Raw genomic sequence first — 7,095 nt, 5'->3', positions numbered from 1 at the left:
GGTAGCGCCTCCCCCCCTGTTGCGTTAGCCGTGGCGCGCTCGCACCGTCTGGGCGCAACTGTCTCTCCAGCCATCTCAGTTGGAAGGTGCTCTCCTCAATTTCCCTCTCTAGTTTGACCAGACTCCTCTCCATAGTGCCGTTCCACAGCCGTTTCTATCCCACTTCTGACACCAATGTGACGACCGCTGGCTGGGTTGAGGAGAGCTGGTCCGATCCTAACCTAACTGTGCAACTACTATCCAGCTGTGTGCTGGCACCTAGACTGACAATGAGGAGAACACCGTCTCTGTCTTTTCTTGGCTTTATTCAGGCGTACAAAAACACAAAAGAAAAGGGTTGTAAAACGCAGCACTGTGTGCTCACTGGAAAAAGAAACAAAACAGAACATTACAGGCCTCTTCCCGAACTTCACCATCGCCCGCCAACAGAACCTAAACAACACGCCCACCTGTCAGACACACCCACCTGTTACCCCTCTTATACTCTCCCATACTTGTTCCTCCCCAAACCCCACATTGGACAGAACAGCGCGGGTATTTCACCGAAACAAACGGTAACAATACATGCACAGCTTTCAGCGACAGTGTCAAACCCATGTGCACACAACAGAACACACGAACATCAGCGGCCAGTCAGGGTCGCCACAATATGTTAATAGGCAACTGTTAATTAACATGTTAGCTAAGGTGATAAACTCATACTAGACTATATCTGGCATGCAAATTCAATTTCTGTTCAATTCAGTTTTATTTGTATGATGCCAAATCACAACAAATGTAATCTCAGGACCTTTTACATGCAAACCCCATTTAAACTATGTTTGTAGTGTGCAGTTTTGGCAGCTAGCAAACAAGAAATATGCACTACTGTTAACAGGAAATTATACATAGAATCAAGTTGCAGCATTGGGTTATAACACAGGCCTATGTTGTATTGTGTTCTCACTTTGTTAAACTACCTGTAAGTGGCCAACATTTACCCAAAATTATTGTCTAGGTAAGAAGTCCTGAAATGGCATCTAGTGCATTAAAACTCTACTAATTATGATAATATTTCCACTACTAGTTTTTACTATTTTATAAGGGGACATTTATATATGCTCATCTCATAGCGGCAACATTTCCCTCAGCACATCGATGCAGCATAAAGCCTTGGTCCTCCCACCATCTGCTTGTGTTGTTTCATCTTCTATCCAGAAGCTGTGCCTCTGTCTGTATGTGGGAAGGTGTTTAATATAGAATTAGTACATTAAGGCCACTCTACCTCAATGTGTTCTAATTCTGTCATTGTCTTTATGGCTCAGTGTGTGTGTGTGGAATAGGTAGCAGGTGGTCAGCACAACCACACCTGCTGTAAATGTGTGGAGTATAAGAGCTTATAAAACCCAATTTATAGCACAGTTAGCACACACATACAGTAGATGATGGGTCAGATGGGATTTGAGTTGACAATGTAGTGAAAACAAGCACTGAAGTATATTGTCTGTAGCAGTATGTCTCACACACACTTGGTGATATTGAACTCTGTGTGTGTGTGTGTGTGTGTGTGTGTGTGTGTTATAGTGGCAAAAAATGAAATTCCTTTTGAGCAACGTTGCTCAAGGGCTTATAAAACAATGTTCAGCACACTGAATGATGAAAAAGTTGAACAAAGGACAATGGCTCGCAGTTCAAGATGTTTCTCACTTGCACAATTAGACCTACACACATAACTGTACATGCCAGGATACATTATACAAATAAAGACCTCACTACAAGTTTGTCAGATGTCTGGGTTACCACCAGAAGGAAGAGCTGATGTGAGCGTAAAACACAGATTAGCACCATTTCTACAGGGTTAATCAGCCGTCAGCATAGTGCAGAGTCACAGACACAAGAGGCCAAATGAACAACATTGAATGGCTGTCGATGCATCACACTTCATGTTAAACAGCTATCAGCTTATCAAGGGGAATCTGGGTTAATATGATCTGTGTCTCTTGGCGTCAGCCATCCCTTGTATCGTGCTGCTATTTTGCCTGATACTAAGATAAATATCTGGGCCTGTGCTGTTCCAGAAGGACAGATTTGTTAGAGCAGTGCCCCCTTTTTATATTCAGGAGATCACTGACACTGGGAACCTGCTCCTACTCTGCTAATAAACCACTGGAGCAGCCTCACTCACATCTATGTCATTTTCAGACTGCAGTTAGCATTTATTGTTACTTAATATTTTATTACAACTTACAAAACTATTAACATTACTGTAATTGTGTAGGTGCAGTGAATATCTCTGTCGCCTCACAGCAAGAAGGTTCTGGGTTTGAGCTCCGGCCAACCTGGGGCCTTTCTGTGCAGAGTTTGCATGTTATCCCTTTGCCTGCATGGGTTCTCTCCGGGTACTCTGGTTTCCTCCCATAGCCCAAAGACATGCACCTTAGGTAGATTGGTGACTCTAAATTGCCCTTAGAAGTGAATACATGTCAGCTCTGTGATAGACTGGAGATCTGTCCAGGGTGTACCTTGCCATTCACCCAATGTCAGCTGGAATAAGCTGTTTTGTGGACTGATGAAAATAAGATTGAACTATGTGGAAAGAGCATGCAGCACTACATAAAAAGGGCACTGCATATCATCATGAAAACATCATCCCAACTGTAAAGTATGGTGGAGGAAACATCATGATTTGGGCCTGGTTTGCTGCATCAGGGCCTGGCCAGCTTGAGGGGATCATTGAGGGTGTTATACCCCATTTCCTTTATTGGACAGATCTGAGTAAGGAAGGAGTCTGTCTTTCTTCATTTTAGTGCTGATTTATTTAAAAAGCCACAAATAAAAGGTACAGAACACAACCCGGGTGGCTCCCTCCTTCAGACAAGCTTCTGGAAAAGAGGAGTCCCTGGAAACACAGAGCCTAATACATTTATAAGTTTTTGGGCTAACCCCTTACACAAAAAGATATACAAACATCACAAGTTGGAGACAGTCCGACGTCTCCTTCTCTTATCTAGAGCTCCACAGACTTGGAGCAGCTGGTCATAACAAAATGAAGAATTCCATGTGTGTGTGTGTGTTGTTACTAAAACATTCATTCAGACATAAATCTAACACAAGATTAATAGAAGAAAACAATTGGTGTCAAGGTACACTTTTCAGAATCAACATTGTCTTCTAACCTTGAAGCAAAGCAGACTAGAGCAGACTTTGAATCTTACTAAACTGCATTACTAATACCACTGTTAGGGTGATTTTTATTTTTAAGTAGATATGAATAGAATTAGTTAAAGTTTTTATTTTATAGCATACATATGTCTATATACTTTAATCTCACAGTTATGTTTATGTAGTTACATATCACCCTATGTGTTCACTGAATTACTGGTCAATATTTATAGTGTTAGCCAACTGGAGCACTGTTTAACATCAAAGGGACTGGTTCGCTAAAACACTGAATCTCAATAGGTTTAGAGCTTTGGCAAAAAGGGTCCACAGTTACTTTACTATCACCACCTAGCAGATGAGACCAGGGGAATTAGAGTTCATTGGGACACTATGATTAGAAAACAGAGATTAGATCTGAAGCCAGGAAGAGGAGAAAACTTCAAAGGTAGAACCATTACACACACACACATACACACGGGCAGAGCAGTTTTAATTGGAACCGGAAAGCAATGCCTAATATGGAGCAGTTAGTTGGAAACAAAGGAAGAAGTGTCTATGTAGAAATTAAGACAGTATAGGTATTCCTCCCCTTTTTAGCGCGCTGTTCATGCCCATTGGAGCAGAGAGGATGATTGCAGGACGGATGGACTGAAGGACCAATCACGGGAGAGTTAAGTCTAAACCACGGCTTCTCCCCAACAGTTTTTGACCAATTAGATAGTAGCACCTTTTCATACAAATATTGTATACCGACAAGTTGGGGACAGTCTTTTCTTAATTGCTCTTGCTGAGGCCACACTGAGCAGCCAAGAATGTCACATGCATCTATCATTAAAGTGGAAGTTTTACCCAAATTAAAAACCAACTCGGGTGGAATCAGGACATTAGCTCTTTTCTCATAGTATATGTGGGACCTTGTTTCCCACCACAATATGGGTACCACTATAACTAGGCTAATGAGACCCAATACACAGAGAACCATACCAGGATGACTGCCTAAACTTGTCAGACTAGGCATTTTGTCTGCTCTCCCTGTCAACGTTTTTGTTCTCTGATAAATATTACACTAGTGTAGGTCCTTTTCTAACTGTAGCTCTGGCTCTACAGGAGTGTATATCAACTCAGGTAATGAGGTTCTCAAATCAGCTTTGACCTCATTCACTGTCCGTCCAGCTGGATCCTCAGCTGGAGAACAATGTGTCTTATGGATCCAGTTACTTAGCTTGTTCTCAGTGAGACACAGTTTAACACAGTGTGTGGTAGTTTCTGCTACCCTATAGGGTCCTGTCCAATGTGGTTCTGACCAGTGAAGTTTATGCACCTTTCGATAGACCCAGCTGTCCACTGCAGCTGGTGTTGGTTCCTTAGGTTGGTCCCTGCTCAGAATTTCATTAACCTGCTCAAAGACACTCATCACAGCGTTGTTCAATCATCTGACATACTCACTCATGTCAGCATGCTGTAAAAGAAGAGATGTTAAATCTCTAGGCATAGACGTTAGAGGACAGGGCATCTTCCTCCCTGTCAGGATTTCATGTGGGCTTACATTAAGTGTCGCATTCAGAGTGGACCTGAGGTTGAACAATACAATAGGTAGAGCTTCAACCCAGGGTAAGTTAGTGTCTGTGCAGACTTTCATGAGCCCTTCTTTTATAGTTCTGTTTGCACGCTCAACAAGGCCTCGAGAGGCTGCATGATAGAAAGCCCCAAACTTATGTTTTATCCCAAACATCTGCTCAACCAGACGTAGATCATCGTTTGAGAAGTGTGTTCCATTATCAGATCTGATAATCTCAGGTACCCCAAACCGAGGGATCACTTCTCTAGTGAGCCACTTGAGTACCTCTTTACCAGTCTCTGTTTTTGTGGGCACTGCCTCTACCCACTTGGAAAACGGATCCACACAGACAAGTAAATATCATTTTCCTTCAACTCTTTTGTCAGCTCCCATATCTGTGAAATCAACAACAATCTCTTTCCAGGGAGCATCTGGAACTGGAAATCCCCCTAGCCCCGCCTTCAGCATTGCTCTGGGGTTGAACTGGTTATAGGTATGTCTCACATGTTGCAACAAAGTACTTGATGATATCCCTCAAATGCGGATGCCACCAGTTTTGAGAGATCAGACCATTAATCTTGGAACTCGCACAGTGTCTTCTGCTGTGTGCCTCTTGACACAGCAAACTCAGTAGTCCTGGGCTACTATTTTCCCTTCATGGTTTCTCCGCAGTCCTGTCTGATCCTTAGATGCCCCTTTGCCAAGCCATGCCTGCTTTTCAGTTGGAGCAGCTTTATTCTGTATTTCCCTAATAGTCTGCAAGCTCAACTCTGTCTCACAAACATGACCTCCTTCTGCAGGGTCTTGACTCATCTGTTTAGCTCCCTGAGCTGGACCTTCTGGGTCCTGATTGCCTGTCCTAGGCTCCTTAAACTCTGACCCCTTAGGTCTGGATCCTGTCTGTACTGAGCTTCCAAAGCTGTGACCCCGTATGTCTTGGATCCCTTTCATAACTGAGCTCTCAAAGCTCTGACCCCGTAGGTCTTGGATCCCTTTCATAACTCCCTGAGCTACCTGTTAACCAGCTGCTACCTTGGTAGCCAGATCTGCTGCATTATTACCTCTGTTTATCTGAGTCTCTGTTCTCTGATGTCCCTTGCACTTAATAATTGCCACCTGCTTTGGTAGCAACAATGCTTGATCTAATTCCAGTAACTGCTGCAAGTGTTTTACCGGATAGCCAGTTGAAGTCACAAAACCTTTTCTTCTCCAGTGGCACAAGTCTATATGCACTGCCTGTACCGCGTACGCAGAATCTGTCTAGATATTTATAACTTTTTGACATAATCATTTGACAACCGACATGCCTCTATAAGAGCAATCAGTTCAGTCATCTTGGCTGAACTTGGCTGTGGAATCACATCAACTTGCAGTGGTCTTAAGCCAGCCGTTGTGTCCTCGACCACAGCGTATGAAGCAACTAGACTGCCAGTGGCTGTCTGAAGACTGTGACCATCACAGTACAGTGTTAACTCTGCATTAGGTAATGGTTCCTTATGCAGGTTCTCATGCAGTCTCATCTCTGTGTCTGTTTTGTTCATGCAATCATGATCTTACTCAGTGACCATCTGTGTAGCCATGTTTGTTCCCTCACTTGTACACTGTATGTGAGCCTGGTTCAATAGCTGTTGCAAGTTCTGGGTCTGATGTGCAGACAATATGAAAGCTTTGGAATCTAGAAATGCCATGTGTAGTGTGTACAACAGTTTGATAACCCATTGTGATATGGGAGATTTTCAGTATCGCTTGACCGATTGCAGCGACATGTCTCACACAAGTTGGATGTCCCTTTTCAACGTTGTCCAAAATAGAAATGTAATACATCAACACCTTTCGGTTGTGTCCTCTACTTTCCTCCCCCTTTTGAAATAGGACGGCATTCACAGTGCCGTCCTATTTCATCAACATCCAAATGATAAGGTTGTGAGTGTTTCTCCGCAGTCCTGTCTGATCTTGTGTTGCCCCTTTGCCAAGCCATGCCTGCTTTTCAGTTGGAGCAGCTTTATTCTGTATTTCCCTAATAGTCTGCAAGCTCAACTCTGTCTCACAAACATGACCTCCTTCTGCAGGGTCTTGACTCATCTGTTTAGCTCCCTGAGCTGGACCTTCTGGGTCCTGAGTGCCTGTCCTAGGCTCCTTAAACTCTGACCCCTTAGGTCTGGATCCTGTCTGAACTGAGCTCTCAAAGCTCTGACCCCTTAGGTCTTGGATCCCTTTCACAGCTCCCTGAGCTATCTGATAAGCGGCTGTTACCTTTGTTCTCTGATGTCCCTTGCGCTTAATAATTGCCACCTGCTTTGGTAGCAACAACACTTGTTCTAATTCCAGTAACTGCTGCAAGTGTTTTACCGGATAGCCAGTTGAAGTCACAAAACCTTTTCTTCTCCAGTGGCACA

This window comes from Monopterus albus, unplaced genomic scaffold, assembly GCF_001952655.1.
Source record: "Monopterus albus unplaced genomic scaffold, M_albus_1.0 scaffold233.1, whole genome shotgun sequence".
NCBI lineage: Eukaryota > Metazoa > Chordata > Actinopteri > Synbranchiformes > Synbranchidae > Monopterus > Monopterus albus.
This window is presented reverse-complemented; position numbering follows the sequence as displayed.